General features: G+C 45.5%; 1 long non-coding RNA gene across 1 annotated transcript in view; it reads left to right on the top strand.

The window, feature by feature from the left end:
* The window catches only part of LOC310658460, a 57,142-nt gene extending 41,033 nt beyond the window's left edge, over positions 1–16,109 (top strand). The window contains exons 2-3 of the long non-coding RNA XR_014502339.1: positions 15,505–15,586; positions 15,688–16,109. This is a non-coding gene — a long non-coding RNA (uncharacterized lncRNA). The remainder of the gene's footprint in view (positions 1–15,504; positions 15,587–15,687) is intronic.
* Positions 16,110–19,297: the final 3,188 nt, after the last annotated feature.

Below are 19,297 nucleotides of genomic sequence, written 5' to 3'. Positions count from 1 at the left end.
GCATGAAGGCTTGAAAACAGTGAGCGCCATTTTGTAAACCGAAGGGCATAACTCTGTATTCATATGTGCCCAGGGGCGTGAACATGGCAGTCTTCCACTCGTCTCCCTCCCGTATGCGAATCAGGTTGTACGCCCCTCGCAGATCCAACTTTGTAAAAACGCGTCCTTTCCTCACCGTTGCAAGCAGGTCATCTATTTTGGGCATGGGAAAGGCCGTGGGCTTGGTCTTGGAATTTAAGAGCCTGAAATCTACTACAAGCCTCTTTTGGGGCGTGTCCTTTTTCTTCACAAAGAATACAGGACTGCCCCCCGCTGCTTTCGACTCCCGGATGAAACCGCGCTTCAAGTTGAGGTCTATGAACTCCTTGAGCTCCTGCAGCTCGTCTTCAGACATGGAATACAGTTTCCCGGCTGGCAGCGTCGCCCCTGGCAGGAGGTCAATCTTGCAGTCATAGGGCCTGTGGGGAGGCAGCTTGTCTGCTTCCTTCTCGCAGAAAACCTCCAAAAACGCTGCGTACTTGCGCGGCACTGCTTGCAGCGTGCCTAATTGTAGCTGCGGGTCTTCCCCTCCTTCTTCCGGGCTAGGAAGGATGCAATGTTCCGCGCAATAGGAGGAGCCGAAGGTCAGTTGGCGCTGGTACCACGCCAATGCTGGGCTGTGCCTGTGCAGCCAACTCATGCCCAAGACTACCGGCGTGTCCGACAGGTGGGTGACATTGAAGCTGATGACTTCTCGGTGATTTCCAATCCGCATCACCATTGGCTGCGTTTGTTGCACCACCTGCCCCCCTAACAAGTCTCTGCCATCCACCGTGACAACTTTCAGGGGCAGTGTGGCTGGTAGCAGTGGTATATTGTGCTGCTGAATGAAATCCAGTCCTATAAAGTCGGCGTTGCTGCCGGAGTCAATGGTGATCGGCACCTCCAGAGTGCGTCCATTGGGCAGTTGGAGAGACGCTGTAAGCTGCACCACTGGTTTGGGTGGGAGGGGGTCTGTGGGCTGCAAAAGTGCTGGGGATTGCTTCATTGACTTGTCTGGCTGGACCCCAGTGCCTCTTCCTCCAGCCAGACTCCGTCGTTTAACTGTTGCTGTGTTCTCAGTTGAGTTGCTTCTGTGACTGTTGCCGAGGCTGCAGTGTGCTTGTGGAGCCTCTGGGGACACTCTTTCGCCATGTGCTGAGCACTGTCGCAGATGTAGCACTTCCTGTTCCCTCTAGGAGGCTTCGTTTTGACTGCTCCCGGTGTTAGGGCTCTGGTAGCTGACTGAGCCCTGGCACCTCTGATCTCCATCGGTTCTTCTCCCCCTCCCTGCGAGGGTGTGGAGTGCGCACGCGCTGCTTCTTTGGGAGAGAAGGGAGGTGCTCTGGCTGGTGCCCTTCCCCAACGTCCTTCTTCTCTGTTCCAAGGACGTTCCTCCAGATGCACCCCGATTTCCAGAGCCCTCTGGACTACTTGCTGGGTGCTCCTTGGTCTCTCCCCCCTTCCAATCTCCGCTTTTACATCTGCATTCAAGCCCTCCCAAAAGAGGTCTCTCACTGGCGCAGAATCTTTTTCCCATCCCAGTGCATGAACTAGTCCGAAAAAGCGTGCCTGGTACTGCCTCACGCTGGCTTTGCCCTGTTTAAGTCCATGTATGTCCCTCCTGGCAATATCGATGTCTATCTTTGATAAAAAACACGAATCCATTGCTTTAATGAAAGCCTTCGCATCTTGGAGCGCCGGATCATTATCTCTCCATAAATTCCTCAGCCACGTTTTGGCCTCCCCATGCAAATGGGACAAGATAAACCCCACTTTCTCTCTCTCATCTCTAAAGTCTTTGTCAAGCAGATCCAGCGCAAACAGCAGGTCTGCTCTGAAGTTGGGGTACTGCTGTAAACTCCCGTCGAAATGAGATACAAGGCTGCCTCCCCTTCTCCCCAAGCCAATGCCCTCTGCTTTGGGTCCCGGTTGCCCCTGTTTAGAAAGCACGTCCAACCTGACTTGGAGATCCCGGCAGGCGTTAACCATTTCCTCCTCCCTTTTCCTGGATGCAAGTACCTCCGTGCTGAGTTGTGTCACAGCTTCTTGCAGGGCTGCTAGTTGCTCTTCCGTAGTCATCTTGCCTGAGTTTTGTGAGCTCTGGAAGCACCCCTCTTCTTCCCTCGCTGCGTCGACTCACGGGCGAGGTTCTTGGTGCCAAAACTTTTTTTGGAGACGGAGCTTACTGTCAGAGCTGGCTCCTGGTCCCAGCTCACCAAGGACCAACGCTAGCCGGTAGTAAAGTATCAAAGTCTTTATTGAAGAATAGTTTCCATTTCCAAGCCTCAGCGTCCCAGCTCTACGTCTGGAGTCTAGACCGGCGAAGCTCCGTCTGAGTCTCCGCCCCCTGTGCACCAGTTTAAGACTCTAATCTTACTCCACCTCTTCCTTCTCTCTCTCTTCCTCTGGGTCCTACTACCCCCCGGAGTCTCCTCCCTCCTGGACTCTTCTGACGCCGACGTTGACCCCTCTGACTCCTCCCCCTCTCTTCGGCGGGCTTTAGGACCTGGCTCCCTACCCAGGCTGCCCACCTTGCCGCCCTCCTGTACATTTGAACTTGGCGCGCGCGCGCGTTTAACTTTCCTGATGACCGTTTCCTCGCTCCCTGACGAGGGTGTGGTCACTCCTGCCTCACGTTCTCCCGCTGCCCGCGCGCCACCTGATCCCGATGCCTGGGACTCCTCCCCCCTACTGCACTCTGGGGGGGACGCTGGTCCGGATTTCCAGCTGCTACTCTCTGAGTCCCCTCTGGCCCCTTCTTCCCGAGGTGCCCCCCTGGGCACTCCCCTTGCCCTGACTATGGGGGCCCCTTTCTGTGAATCCTCTGAGTCACTGGAGAGACTCAGAGACCTCGGACTGCTGTCATCGCTGACATTTCCTTCGGACTCCTCCCCCTCGCTCTCCATTTCCTCCCTCTCCTGTGACTCTGCTCCTGAACCCCTGACAGTATGTAACCTGAAGCGTATGGAACCCGAGGTACCACTGTAGTCACTTGTCTGCTGAGAGTAGGGGACTTCCCTTATGAAACACAAACAGAATATACATAAGAAAGGCCAGCACCAGAACTTGGGGAGTACAAACTAGGATCCTTCAGGTACATTGAAATGCATTCCGACATTATACAAATGCATGCAAATATGCAAGACCAAAGTGCTAGAGTAAAGACTGGTGTGTATAGCAGATACTTTTATGCTGACAACTTTTTAAGTGTGTCCTATGTGCAACATTACTGGCCCTATAAATGTATCGCCTATCTTCACCAATAGTAAGAACATCTTTGTGCCAGACCTGAAGAACTTACTTTGTTTCATGTTGTTTTCAGTTGTTGGCATGAAAAAGGTTATTGATCTATGTAACTGTTTAATAATTCAGGCTTTCCATTCTTGAACTGTGAGCTTCTTTGGTTAAGAGTAAAAGGAGCAGGTGAATGAAAACTATTCATAATTGGTCATGAGAGAGACAACGCTACTCCTATCACAAAAATCCAAATTTGAAATATTATATTTGCATTTTTTGGAACTATAGGCACAGATTCCTCATGAGGCTGACTATATCAGCTCTGGACAAAGACTGAACTCAATGATTTTAAATGGTGGTATCAGAGTTAAAAATGTCATTTAAAGGTGTTAAGAGTGACCAATATATTTTTCTGAAGCAAAAGAAAAGACCACTAAACTACAGAGAGGCATTCAGCAATGAATTTCCACGCCTAAGAAAAGGAAGGGCAGATTCTGAAGGATACCATAGCTTTCACAGGTGATGATTAATTATTTTAAATAGACTAACAGCACAATCCTACTAAAAGTAAGGTTTACTACAGGCATGGCCAAACTTGCCCCTCCAGATGTTTTGGGACTACAGCTCCCATCATCCCTAGCTAACAGGACCAGTGGTCATGGATGATGGGAATTGTAGTCTGAAAACATCTGGAGGGCCAAGTTTGGCCATGCCTGGTTTACTATATCCAGTGGGGATTACTCTCAGGACAGGATTAGGCCTTATATTGCCTTAGGACAATATAAAATTGTCCCTAAAAAAAAAAAGTATGATGACTCAACTATATGTTGGATGTGAAAATATCCATGGAGACCCAATGATCTGCTTCATTCTTGTCAAGGAACTTTGTAAGAAATCATTTTGAGGGAGAATTCAGCAGGAGAGGGATTGCTCAACCCTTTCCCAACACACCACAGAATTGATATAATTAGCAAATAATATGTGCAATATGCAAATTAAGCCACTTAGATTTGGGAAACTGGAATCTGGCATCCCCAAGGGCAGTGAAGTGAGTACCATGAAACAATAATGTGACAGTTCACCATTACAGTTGTACCTTGGTTTTCGAACAGCTTAGTTTTCGAATGTTTTGGCTCCCGAATGCCGCAAACCCAGAAGTGACTGTTCCGGTTTGTGAACTATTTTTGGAAGCCAAACACCCAATGGGGCTTCTGCGGTTTCCGATTGGCTGCAGGAGTTTCCTGCAGCCAATCAAAAGCCCCGCTTTGGTTTCCGAACATTTTGGAATTCGAATGGACTTCCGGAATGGATTCCATTCGACTTCCAAGGTACGACTGTGTTCAATATCTCTATTTGATGAAGAAAAAATTAAAGTTGAACACATAAAAAGCATAAATTATATTAAAGAAATATCCTGAATCAATTTGGCCCATATGCTCACCATGCCACATTGGTTGTGTGAATTGGCCCTTAATTACGCTACTATAATCCCCAACGCTGACATAAAAATTAAGGCTCAAACCAAAGCAGAATTACCAAGGTGAATCAGGGCCTTGTATCCACTCTGCAGCTCGTCAACTACCTGTGAAAAAAGGTCATGCTAATCATAGAGCATTTTCATATGTGAGGCTGAATCAGTCTGTAACACAAATGTAAAACACATCTTGGCTGCAAATGTAAATTATGTTTCCAGAGGGTTAGTAGTTGTGTTAATCTCTTGCAGCAAAAAGAACCAAGAGTCTTTTGATACCTTAGTTTAAAACTTTCCTGTAGCCAACGTAGTCTTTGAAAGCTTATGCCATAATATGTTAGTTTTTAAGGTGTCGCAAGACTTTGTGGTTTTTATATAGATTCAGTTTTTCTTTTTTCCTATATTAACATCAACATGACACAAATAGTGAAAAAGAAGTCCAAAAGCTCATCTAAGCCTTACGTATGAACATCTATTGCTGTGATAAACCTGCCCTTCACCAGCAGGTCCCAGGTTGAGTTATAACCATTTAAAATTCAGAATGAAAAACAGTTAAAGCAGATTGCAGGCAAAGGAACAGTGTGGGTCCTGAAAAGGCCAGCAGTGAGCAAACACAAGATTCCCTGGGGAAAACCACACATTCCACATGACCTCCACCCCCAAACCAAAACAGCACAACTCTGAGAAAACCTCCAAGAAGTAATAGATTGTTTGTGTGAAATCAGTTCCACAAACAGAGCTGATATTAAGATGGAACCTGAAAAGCGTGACTGTATTTTTGAGAGGGATATCAAAAGGAGAAGTTTGCCACGTGTCATTTCTATCAGTGAAGCAGTAGGATGGAACAAAACTACACACGCTGAACATCTTGCCATGTAGTCATTAAAGACACATGTTCCTTAATTTGTTCAGAAGTTAGTAATCCTGGCAATGATCTGCAAATTCATTTTTAGAGTACTGTTATCATTTGGATCCAAGAGAATATAATGAGAAATCATTAATGTCTTTTAATTATTAATAAAATTAATAAAATTGGCAGATTAATAAAATTGGCAGAACTTGGCAGGATTGTACAGACGATTGGTGTGCCAAATAGGAACTAATTTATCGCTTGGTAAGCTGTTGTCTCCATTCACTGAATCGTGTACAATAGCCCTCTTAGGACTGTACCACTTTAGAATATAAGTGTGAGACGCATGGTGGAAAACTCCCTGCTACTGAAAAGTTAGCTAGTCAGGGAGAAGGCTCTAGCTTAGCTTCCTCCCTAGTGAGTTAGCTTTCTGCATGCAAAGAGTTTTATTCCTGTGCTAGATAATTCAGTCATGTGTTTCCCTACCTGCATTCTGAAGTGGGAAGTTTCTGAAGTGATCAGGCAGACTGCACTGTGTCCTTTTTCTGAAGGCAGAGATAACTTTTATTGGGTTCTGATGCTTTAAGTGTGAAAGCATCAGGTTAGAGAGCTGAAAAACAGAAACGATAACGGCCACCAAGTTTTCTCCATTCTACCTTTCATAAATCTCCGAGAAACTGTTTCTTTTAATGGCCAGAAAGCACAACTCAAACTCTCCACTCTCACCACTTGGAGGACTAGCGGCTCGCTTGTTCCAACTGAGGCATCACGAGGCAAAGCCAAAATACGTGCTTTGTTCTGGATCTCAAGCATCCCAGCAATGGCCTTACCAATGAGCCTTAATTTGTCTGTTAAAAAGTAAGATTGCGTGCATCTTTTTAAAAAGTCCAATTCTTTCGTTTCAAGCTAAAAATAGGGTGACAGAGGGACCGTGGGATAAGCAGCTGGAGCGGAGCGAGTCGGTTGCCATAGTAACCAATGAGCCATTTAGCAGTACTTGCCTTGGTTGTATAGTTGCTAGGGTTATTTTCTTCTCTTCAGCTATGTGGGGAGAGGGGCCTTGCAAAGCACCATAAATGTCCAGTTTCCTCTTCTGCACCTCCATAATCAATAATGTCATCACCCCCCCCCACACCCCCATGCAATGATGTTCTTCGTTCCCGGCTGTGTCAAAGGTTCCAGGCAAGACTGGCATTCAAGAGATGCATTTATGTGAGGGTGTGTGTGTGTGTGCATACAGCGTGTCCCTAACCTCCCTTTCACATTTCTTTTATGAAAACTTTGCTGTTCAATCAGAGGAGGACGACTTTGGGTGTACTTTTATGCATCAATGTAACTGCAGTTTCTGAATTAGAAATGTCTTGTGCAGCTTTCTTGTTAAGCGTATTCATTCCTCGTTGTTCCCCTCCTTCACTATGTTCTCTCATTGCATCATAAAGGGTAGACATCAAAGGTTGGCACCATCAGGTAGCTGCCAAGGCCACGATCCTGGCAGGGTCCCCCCACTGTTGACCTCTCGGACCCCATGGCCTGGCCGCTCTTCCTTCTTGCTGTTTGTTGTCGCCTCTTCCTCTGGCCTCTCCGAATTGGTGAGCAGTGAGAGGAATGAAAAGGAGAAGGAGCACTCTCTGTCTATACAGACTGGGCCAAGAGGAAGAGGTCAAGCAAAGAGGCAATGGGCAGATGCGGTTTTAGTGTAGTGCGACTGGCTTGGCCACACCAGGTGCTAGCACCACAGGGGGTGCCACAACAATAATGTAGAATGGAGTGTGGGAGGCAGCACCAAATTTTAGCGTAACACAAGGTGCCAGTGAAACTTGAGAGCCTGAAGTTCACCACTGCAGTGGAGACAGTAGTGAGAAGGCACTGAACCCACTCAGGGATGGGGCCTCCTAAGAGAATCTTGGCCACGTGGTGTCCATTGTCCACTGATGTCATGGCAGCCCCTCAAGTATCACCTGCATGTACTACAACATCGTCATCATACAGTATTTTGTGCAGTGCTTTAACTAGGCATCCCTTTTCAAGCTTGCGCGCACAAGAAACAACAACATTCACATGCAGGCGGGTGCTTTGTCTCAGAATAAACTGAGGCTCATTTGAAGTTCAAGTAGGATAGTTTTATTGTAGGTCCTTTTAAGTAGGAGGCAGTTGCTTCACTGAAACTCTAAAATGCCCCACTACCACTCACGCTTGCCATTACATAGAGAAAATATTGTTTCTATCATCAGTACATGGATGCCCTCAACAAGTCATTTTTTTGGATCACAGCAGGTCCAAAAATTGCTGACTGTGTTGTGATAAATCACAGCTAAGTTAATCTCTGTGGTCCTCTGGGGCACACTGTATTTTTGTATCTGTGTGGCAGTCTACCCAATAATGGTCAAAAGTAACTACATGAAGTTACTTTTGAACTATGGTGCTGGAGGAGACTCTTGAGAGTCCCATGGACTGCAAGAAGATTAAACCTATCCATTCTTAAGGAAATCAGCCCGGAGTGCTCACTGGAAGGACAGATCCTGAAGCTGAGGCTCCAATACTTTGGCCACCTCATGAGAAGAGAAGACTCCCTGGAAAAGACCCTGATGTTGGGAAAGATGGAGGGCACAAGGAGAAGGGGACGACAGAGGACGAGATGGTTGGATAGTGTTCTCGAAGCTACCAGCATGAGTTTGACCAAACTGCAGGAAGCAGTGGAAGACAGGAGTGCCTGGCGTGCTCTGGTCCATGGGGTCACGAAGAGTCGGACACGACTAAATGACTAAACAGCAACAACTACATGAAGAAAATGCCTCTGTGAACTGGGCCCCAGTCTCTGTGATCCTTTCAGTTCAAAACTTCCTGGGTAGTTTGGGTTGTGTGGATAAATGGGACTGATGCAGTCCTCAGCCCCCTTTTCTAGAGCAGCCCCACTGAAATTGGCAACAATACTGCAGGTCAAGACGGAGAAGAAGCAAGGAACCTGGCTGTCCCAATGCTGTTGGCCTGCAACTCCCATAAACCCCAGACCAGAGGGCCAAAGATTCCCCACCCCTGTCTTATGCATGCACTTACAGTTTGCTGATTTTATGCTACGCTGGAAACACAGGAAATCAGTAAAATGAGTGTCTGAACAAATGCAGGTACAATTATTACTTTGGGGTTTGTTTTTGTGTGCGTGACTGATGGCTATAAATGCAAAGTGCCCTCCCTCTAAAGTTGCCATTGGGACATATATTTAGACATTTTGTCCTGTAAGAAATGCAGTGTCCTGCCTGCTCATTTAATAATGCAGGCTGACAGCTGGACCTTGGCATCAATCAGGAACAATCTTCAGTTGCTAACAACCTGAGCAAGACTGCATTGAGTAACCTTGAGGTGCAAAGGCTTTGTGTCCCATCCCTAGCGGCCCTGATTGATTCCACCAGGCTACAAGTTCTTCATGAGCCTTATTAACACCAACTGTTTAAATGAGATGAATAATTATGAAGCAAACGAAATACACTCCTTGGCAATACTTTGTGACCTCAATTTTGTCAGGTAATTGAATGGTATGCAGGCAGACCAGATGGGATAAAGCAAGAATCAAGCAAACACTGTCTTAAGATACAAATAGCTTTCAGGGCCATTCCTACTGTATTAGACAACATGAGGCAACTGCCTCAGGTGGCAGATGCTGAGCAGGACTAGCTGTGGCTACTACCTGCCCCCAGCCAATCCTGAACTCTGCCTCTGGCTATTCTGAGGTCCTTTTCATTCCCACTCTGCGGAACTAGGGCCCCAGAGAAGGGTCTTGCTTACTTCTGGCCAGAGCTGCTGCCAGGCTTGCCTAGTTGGCTTCTCCCAATATATCCCAAACAGCCCTGTTGGGAAAAGCCTTTGACCAAGACAGCAGCCGGCCCAGGCTGCACAACTTAGCAGGCATCACACATGCACTGCTTCGCTCATATGCTTTGCATATTCTGGTACTACATTACTGTTTGTTTAGGTGGGCATTAAGTGGGTGCTGGGCAAGAGTTTAGAAGACAGGTGTGGCATGGGAACATAGAATCCTGTTGCGTTGTCACTAGTGCAAAAGTAAGGGTCAGCTCCCAGTAGGGAGAACTTTGGTTTGCATTGCATTTTAATTCAAATTTATATAATTCATACTTTCCGAAATAATATGCAAGCTGAACTGCAGTGATCCTTCTAAATTCACACTGAATTTTGTGGTGTACTTGTCCAACCAAAAAAAGTGTACAAAAATGCACGCACTGGGGTGCATACCATGCATATATTAGTGGAAATGGCATACAGCAATGTAACATTGGGAAAAATAGCCTGCAAAAATGTAAATAGTATAAAATGCAGAACTGCATACAAAAATATGTATAGTAGGAGAAGTGTGCACTAAAATGCTGATGGATTTTCATGAGGACTTAAAAAAGAAAATCACACGCTGATGCGTAAATGTGGCGAACTGAACCTACTCTTGGAAAAATGAGGAACTGAGAGAAACTGAAATGGACAGATCATCCATCTTCAATTGCCAGTCTGCTCTGTGTTTGGGGTTGAGGGGGTTGGGTGGATCTTGTCCTTTGCATCAAGTAGCAATATATCTTGAACTAGCTTGCTCTTCATTAATTTTTTTACAAAATGGTAAATAAGGCAGGTAACACATTAAAGCAACACTTGTTAATGTTTTCATAGCTAATTTTTTAGTTCTTGGCTACATTAGCAGCTGGATGATGAATACATCTACTACTTTTGGAATTTAACTTTATCATTGTAGAGATAAACTTGTTTTTGGAGAGCAGGAGTGCTTCTTGGGCAGAATCTTTACAAATGCCACGTGGTAAGGGTGTGCTTGTCAGATTCTAAGTCAGATCACGCAAAGTTGTTATTTTGCAGCCTGGTCCTAAACATGCTTACTCAGAAGCCAATGCCACCAAGGCACCACCACTCAAGGGAAGGGGTACATTCCTGTAGGCAGCGACAACCCTCCACAGAAAAAGCCCCGTGAACTCCTGTCAGCATGGCAAATGGGCTCACTGCACCCCCAGGCACTGCAACCACCATGGGATTATTGCTGGACTGTGCTGGGACTGCACACAAGAGCCCTATGGACACAATATTTGACTAAAACCTGGCTGCATATTTTCCTCAAAGCTTAGGGCTTCAGGGATAATGCATTAGTTTTGCCTTGGTAGTCTTTAATACATAATGATATGATAATGTCAGACTTTAAGCATTCAATTACTTTTGTTTCTTGATCTATTTATGGATCCACTTTTTTTGTTTTTGTTTTTAACAAGCACTGGATTGTAGATAATCACTGCAGAGCCAGGAAGTGAAACTGTCACTGTGATTATTGTCAAAGAGGGATAGGTGGTTAACTCATGTCTAGGCAAAATGGACATATAATTGTAAGTGACCCAAAGGAGCATATAAAGCAAGCTTCGTTGCTCCAGATGTTGTTGGACTCCAACTCCCACCAATCCCATGGCCAGTAAGTCATGGGTGATGGGAGCTGTACTCTAGAAACATCTGATTCTCCACCCCAATTATATAGTATCCCCACTAGAAGAATGGATTGGGAATAGCTATCCAGCATGGGTCTTTAATGAAGGACTCAATGGTGAGGCTGAATCTTGTGTTGTGGACTAGAGTTATCTGCTGTATCCACCACTCTGAGCCAGTGCAGTTTGTTGTCCATCATCTCTACCTCTCCATTTTTCTATAGTCTGTATTATTAATTAATTAATCAATCAATCAATCAATCATTTAATTAATTAATTAAATATATTGGTTGCTTTTTCTTGCCAAATGCAACTCAAAGCAACTTAACAACCAAAATAATTCTGTATTGATTCTGATGTGAGCAAGCAAAATGTAGCATAACAGGAGAGAGAGATATGCTTAAAAGATCAGGGCCCCCAGGAATAGAGGAAGGACAAATGTGATTCTTAGTCCCTTCCAGCACATACACATCTCAAGGAAGGAAATAAGCTTTAGGATGGGAAAAATGAATCTTGCATCACCAGCTTGTGGCTGTGATGAAGAAGGAGATGCTGAACACATTGAATGTCAACAACAGATGGATGTTCTGCAGTGATGGTACAGGAAAATGGACGGCTTCCCTGCAAAAACCACTCATCCAACACAAAGGATAAACAATTTACCCCAACTCTTTCCCCACCAGTAATAACCCTGCTTCCCTCCACTCTTTTAATGGTATTTTTTGCTTCCCCAACTTTCCACCGGCCTGATGGCTATTCTTGTGAATGACTGTGATCCCCCTGTAGCAGAGAAAGAAACTGGTAGATTGTCCTTGGGTGAGTTTCCTATTTTTTATGCAACTGCTTTGAGTTTGATGCCAGTTCAGATTTGGTTCTGACCTGACGTTGTGACATGAGCCTGGTCCTCTGTGGTTCTTGCTGTCTTAAAGCAGTGGTCAAGAATAGTCCTTAGGATAGACAAGCAAGTCAAAAGTGCATCCTAGAGGACAAATACTCTGGAAAGGAGTCACAGCTGCTAAATCAGTCAAGTGGCCCCAAGAAGTCACTGCTCACTGGAACAGGCATCAGGCAGTTTGCCTGCTCTGGACATGGCTGCAAACGCTCTTAGGGAGCAGGTACGTCCTATGCAGGTGCTCACTGAACCATCTTTGTCACTGAAGGCCCAAGTGTCTGCAGCGGCTAAGAGTATCTTTGGCTGGTGCAGCAGAAATGGCTGTTCCTCAGCAGCGGTGGCTTGGCCATAGTGATCCATGTTTCCGTAGCCTATTGTAATGTGCTCTACGTGGGGTTGCCCTTAAGGCTGGTGCAGTAGCTGCAATTTTTACAAAAACGGAGTGGTTAGACTGCAAATGGAAGCAGAATGCCATGATCATATAACACGCTTGGGGATCCTCAGGCATGGGGGTCTTCAGAACTCTCCCCAGGCTGTAGCTCCTTCTAAGCCACACCCCTCATCAAGGTGTTTTTGCCTGGCTGGAATGGGTCCTTGAACTCTGATAATGCTCCTTGCTTGCTTGGATGGTGATTGGAGAGAAGGGTGTGTGTGTGTGCAAAAACAAGTCTACTGTACAAAGGTGAAATTCACATTTGTTGCTCCATTCACTTTTGGCTCTGGCCCCACCCACCACTGGCCTGTGGTTGCCAGAAGGTTGCTCAGAAGGGAATGTGGATCTTGGGCTGAAAAATGTTTCCCACCTCTGATATAACAATCCTGCTGAAAGAGAAACACTGCCTGCCAGTTTTCTATTGGGATACATTTAAGGCTTTATGGTTGGCTTATAAAGCCCTGATCAATTAGGAGGTGGCACCTGTGCCCATGTAGATTAGCTTGGCTACCGAGATCTCAAGATGTAGCCCTCTTGGGGAAATATATTTGGTGGCAAGAGCTTATGGGCCCATCTCCCACTGGAAGTAAGACAGGCACCAACCTGGTTGAGTTTTCTGCTTCTTCTGATAACACATTTATCAGGCTTTTGCAGGTTACTGATATATGGTGGCTCCATGGCTAACTTTTCCAGGTCATTTATCAGTTCTGAAAATGTGCCTCATGGACATTGTTTGAATCCACATTTACTGAGCACATGAGAAAGTAGTTGCAGTTATACATGATTATACTATTTTTCTCCTTTGACTGTTTTTTTGATTTCTTTCTGCATCTCAAGAAGACCCTGAGAATTTTGGGTGGGTTGGGCAGTATTGCACCCCAACTACAAAATTGCTATTTCTGCTTAGAGCAATTAATAATAATAATAATAATAATAATAATAATAATATTTTATTTATATCCCGCCCTCCCCAGCCAAAGCCGGGCTCAGAGCGGCTAACAACAGTTATTCTGTTCAAAATTCAAAATTCTGTGAAGAATTTTGTTCCTCTTAAACTTTTCCAGTTTCCTGGACTCTACACCTCCTTGACATACAGAGCAATATTTTTCCTCAATATACCTGCCCCTGCCTTTTCCATAGATTTCATGTCCACTGTAACTACATCCCACTGACTCTCTCAATTCTTAACGAAAGCTGCACTGTGTAGTTCTTGGTATTGCCAGCAGTCCAGTTCCACTGAGTGTTGAGTGGCATCTGTCTCTTTTGTAAAAGCTCAGCTTATCTAAAAGTGTTTCCTGGTACCAAACCCTTCTAAACCCTGCTTCTTTCCAATGTCATCAATGCCTCACAGCCCTGATTCTGTAGTTGGTCATGGGCGTGGAGTAGGCTGCAGTTCTGAACTTGCTGCCTTTAACGCCTGTCACTTCAAGCTCCTATCTAGGTTAGGCTTCTGTGAGACTTCCTGGCTTCTTCAGAATTGGGTGATTTCCATTGGTGTTCTATTGCGCAGCGTTCTGAAATGTATAACAGCATGACTTAAGCCAGATAACCATCTAAAACGCATACGAGCATAAAACAGGAAATACAGTAATGAAAAATAATCTGCTAGTTGCTAAGCCCCTATCACTAAGCCAAAATGCCCCTCTCAACAGTCTGATATAGAAAGTCAATGAAACGCAGTAACTCCTCAAATACGATGCATTCCCTGCATAAACACTCTCATGATAGAAAACTGTATATATATCATTATGTGTCAAATACGCACATGAGGCTGCTTTGTTACCTGCGTACAGAAAATATTTATCACATTTGAAGCAACCCTCAGGCCCTCTAAGATTTTGCTTCATGATTTTGAAGTAATTACAAAATGGGGTTCTTCGTATTCTCTTATCATACCGTGCTCAGTGCTCCATGACTGGGGTTGGGTGTGAGGTGGTGGCAAGGGGTGCAGCCATCGGATAATGTCACCTCAGCATACATTTTCATTCTGGGAGAATTGCTCTGGTTGTGTTCCTACCAGAATTCATTCCCAGACTTTAGCTTAGCATCTGACCCCCTCAGGAGCAAAAAATTCCTTTGAGAAACTTTTTAGGTTTTATGTCTGGAGCATGAGACATGATCCATAGCCACCCATTTGTCATGCACACTGTCTAGACGCCTTCCATTATGGATCCACTTCTGTCGTCACGGGGACGTCACATTTCTCTCCATGCTGGGAATTCTGCAATAAATTATTCACTGGAATAATTTATCCCCCAAATTATTGTATTTGTGGACTAGGGTTCCTTCCAGCTCTGCAATTCTATGGTTGGGAATGGCTTTCCCCGGAAACCCTGGAAATTCACTGCCTGTCAGTGTAGTCAATACTGTGCTACATGGATCAGTGGCCTGACTCAGTACAAGGTGGCTTCCTATATTCCTAGCCCCCCTTTCCTTGTCTATTTCAGTGGGGCACATGGTACAGGAAGACTTTCCAGAGGATTGTGCCCATGAGTCATGTCTGTTGGCTATTGCCTCTACTGATTCCCTCAATGCCCTCCCCCAGACCACTTCCGCTACCTGAGGCAGCCACCTGCCCTGTGCAGTAAGGGTGCTTCTGATGAGCTGTGTGGTTCTTAGCTTTCAAAAGAGGTTGGAGGCAGAGCCCTTGGTGCTCTATAGGAAGGCGCTGAGATGTAAGCCACCATCAGCCTGAATCATTATTAGCTGGCCTATCCATAAGCCAGGTGAGAGCCGCAGCTCCTTCTCCCTCCGCAGAGCCAGGCGTGTGTGTATGAAATTTCTCCGTCAGAGTGTGCTTGTCACCAGCGGGAGGGGGGGAGCTTATCTTATTGTCATCTCTGCCAATGGGAGAGGAGTCCATTACTAGAGTGTGTTTGCGTGCATGAGTTACTGACTGAGTCAATTTGCAGTGTTGTAGAAGTGCAGGAGGAGATTTTAATGCCAACTGTCTCTCGCCTCTGCCTCCCTCCCTCTCTTTCGTTGCTTCTTTGATTTTTCTCCAGATGTTAATGGGCGATCACTGATGCTTGAATCCAGTCGTACCATTTCACAAATGGAAATTGCACCATCTCAGTCTTTCTTGTCCCCCTCCTCCTCTCTCCCCCCCCCCCAACTTGACAGCTTGCTGCCAAGTGGACAGATGATGGTCTGGGAAAGGGAGAATGATGCCAGACGCTTGGATTATTTCATGACTTTTGTTGCGGTAAGGTTTTTTGTTTTTTTAATTGCTGGTTTAAAGTGATCTTGAAGAAACCCCAAGTGCATCTGAGAAACTGACCAGAAATCTATGCTTCTCTGCTATAGGTCTTCGCATTGAACTGCATTTCCAAAGAGGCGCGAAAGGGTGTCACTTCAGGAGTGACCAGGAAGCAGCTTGGCAGGGTGAGCTGATGGCTTGGGGTGATGAGTCAAGGGCCTCACCTGCACAGCCATCCCTGGAACAGAGCTGCCGAACAAGCACAGCACAACAGGTGTGAGATGGCAGCAGTCCACTGCTAACCCCCAGTTGCCAGGACAAGATTACCATGAGAAACTGTGGCGAGAACGCTACAGAAAGAGACAGAATTCAAGCAGAAGTGCCTGGTCAGGGCACTTTTCTTTTGCTAAAATACACAGTAGGAGCTTTTATCTGAGATGTGTGTGCTGGGAGGAACAATGTACTGTAAACTCCCAGGTATTCAGCGGTCATTGGTGTGTTCCAAAGCCTGAGTTTTAAAGAGAAAGGAAGATAGGAAGGAAATGTGTGTGAGCGCGCACCCCGCACCCCCGCCTGCCTGCCTGCCTGTTTAAGGCACTACTCTGCACAAACAATAGGTACTGGGGCCAAGGCATCTTTTGAACCTAGGCTGAGGTGACCCAGACAGCATTTGGCCCAAGCTGAAGTGACCCTGAGATTGCTTCAGTGCATATTTTATTTACTTAATTTTATTATATTACGTTTACACTTCATGGCAGACATGATTAGGCACCTTCCCATTTTATTCCCACTGCAACCTTGTGCATTAGGTTGGGCTGAGAGACTGACAGGGTTACCTGGGGAGCTTCATGGCTGACTGGGGACTTCAATCCGGGTCTCCGGGGTTCTAATGAATAGTTTAGCACTTGGATTGCTATAGCACGCTGGTTCTGCTTCAAGTGCCATGTGCTGAAGCAATCATAGAAATGCTCACCCACATTCACAGTAGGTATTATTTATTTATTTACAGCATTTTTACACCCCTGCCTCCCCCTCCCCCCCGCGAGAGGAATTCAGATAGCTTAGAAGTGTCGGTAAGAAGACATTCCCTGCCCTCAGTCTTACAATCTGAAAGACATGGCCCCCTGGAACTGAAACATGTGATCTGGTCATGCACTATAGTGGCAGTGTTCTGGATAGAAGTCAGTGTTAGAATTCCCGCTCCATGATTGCAGTCATGGGATTTTTGTCTATCACATGACGGTATATGTTTTGACTCCACAAAGTGGGAGGTGACGGAGAGAGGATGTTTGTGTTACTGTGTTCCATGAAGTGGGACTATTGTCCTTTGTTCTTTCTATTTGCTGTCTGATGCTAGAGAGAGGGAGCCATGTTGCAGTGCTCTCTCTGTGTGTTTATATGTAAATAAAGTAGATGAGCCAAAATGCTGAGTTCTGTCACGTGGGATGCGCAACCTCTGTGGATCCCTAAGTGTGCTGATGTCTGTTGGCATTGGTCGCTGTGATGTTCTGGCTGAAGAAAGCTTTTGAAGCTCCTGAATGATCGACCAGGAGGGAGAGAACATGCCAGTCGGGCATGTGTCTCTGCCAGGGTCTTACTCGAGTGTAGGCTGAACTCCTGACAGTCAGTTCTATAAGGTGTTGCAAGTCTTCATAGAATTGGTCAATTTCAGTTTCTTCAGCACCAGTAGTTGGTGCATAAACTTGGATTACTGTTATGTTAAAAGGTCTGCCTTGGATTCGTATCGAGATCATTCTATCATTTTTGAGATTGCATCCCAGTACAGCTTTCGCCACTCTTTTGTTGACTATGAGGGCCACTCCATTTCTTTTGTGGGTTTCTTGCCCACAGTAGTAGATATGATGGTCATCCGAACTGAATTCGCCCATTCCCGTCCATTTTAGTTCACTGATGCCCAGGATGTCAATATTTATTCTTGCCATCTCATTTTTGACCACATCCAACTTACCCAGGTACATGGTTCTTACATTCCAGGTTCCTATGCAATATTTTTCTTTACAGCATTGGACTTTCCTTTTGCTTCCAGGCATATCCGCAACTGAGCGTCCTTTCGGCTTTGGCCCAGCCGCTTCATCAGCTCTGAATCTACTTGTACTTGTCCTCCGCTCTTCCTCAGTAGCATGTTGGACGCCTTCCGACCTGAGGGGCTCATCTTCCAGCGTCATAACTTTTATATGCCTTTTGTCTTTGTCCATGGAGTTTTCTTGGCAGGGATACTGGAGTGGCTTGCCGGTTCTTGCTCCAGGTGGATCACGTTTGGTCAAAACTCTCCACTATGACCTGTCCATCTTGGGTGGCCCTGCACAGCATAGCTCATAGCTTCTCTGAGTTATTCAAGCCCCTTTGCCACAGCAAGGCAGTGATCCATGAAGGGGGCATGGCTTCTTAGTTAAAATTAATGTACTACTGAATAATATAGTGGTACCTCGGGTTAAGAACTTAATTCGTTCCGGAGGTCCGTTCTGAACCTGAAACTGTTCTTAACCTGAAGCACCACTTTAGCTAATGGGGCCTCCCACAGCTGCTGCACCGCCGCCGCGCAATTTCTGTTCTCATCCTGAAGCAAAGTTCTTAACCCGAGGTACTACTTCTGGGTTAGTGGAGTCTGTAACCTGAAGCGTTTGTATCCCAAGGTACCACTGTACTTTGTTATTTTTAATTTAGTTGTGCAAGTTGCAGAACACAGAAGCCTGTGGGTTGTCCTAGTGTAGATTGTAATAGTATGCATATCCTGCTTTGAGTCTCTCCAAAATTGTTCTGCTGAAGGTGTTTTCAAAGGTAAGACTCGATTCAGCTTGTCTGACATAAAATCATTTAATAGTGAAATATAAAATCTACACTGGGTAGAGACTATGCATTCAATTTGTCTTCTGCCTTTTAAGCAACAACCATGCTTTTCTCAAACATAAAAGAGAAGCTCAGAGGCACTTTTTAGTTTTACATGTAAAAGCATTCAAAGGGGTTACTGGGTGATAAAAGTGCACTTTCTTCTAATTCATGGCACAGAGTTCACACAATGGGCCAGTTGTAAGGATAGTGCATTTTCTAAGAACTGTGTCTATAACCATATTCTTTAGAACTTGGGAAAGTTTTTTCTCCTTGTGGAAAGGAAGCAATGGGAGAGATTTGGGAGAGTGGGAATAGCAGGCAGGCAAAGGGTTAAGTACCCCCCTTGCTCCTCTATTCCTGATTACTCCTCTCTAAAGTGCAGTTTCCTGATCTGTTTTTGCCAGTGCGATACCGTTAGATGCATTTGTGTGTAATGAAGACTTGAGACATTGGGCATCAATTAGTAATGCTCACAAACATTCAATTTTTTTATTTTTTTTTAAATTTACATGGTCTCTCACCCCCCTTAATTCTCAGCCTTACTCTTGTGGTAAAACCTCACAGGCAATTTCTTTCCTTGGGGTTGATCCACATGCACATAACAAGCCTCATTAACCCCTTCCAAAATGCATTCCTAGAATTACAGGTGGGAGGGACTTTGGAAGCCACCTAGGCCAACACCCTGCTCATGCTCAGCACAGGATCTGTCATACAGGTTGCGACTGCAGAGTCCGTGACTTATGTATCTGCTTCAGCACCTCTTGTGAAGGAGAGCTCACCACCCCCTGTGGCAGCCTGTTCCACTGTCACACAGCACTTACAAGGTGGACATTTCTCCCAGAATGTAGTCAAAATTTGCTTTCCTAA

This window comes from Podarcis tiliguerta, assembly GCF_965153285.1.
Source record: "Podarcis tiliguerta genome assembly, chromosome: 10".
In the NCBI taxonomy this organism is placed as follows: Eukaryota; Metazoa; Chordata; class Lepidosauria; order Squamata; family Lacertidae; genus Podarcis; species Podarcis tiliguerta.
This window is presented reverse-complemented; position numbering and strand designations above follow the sequence as displayed.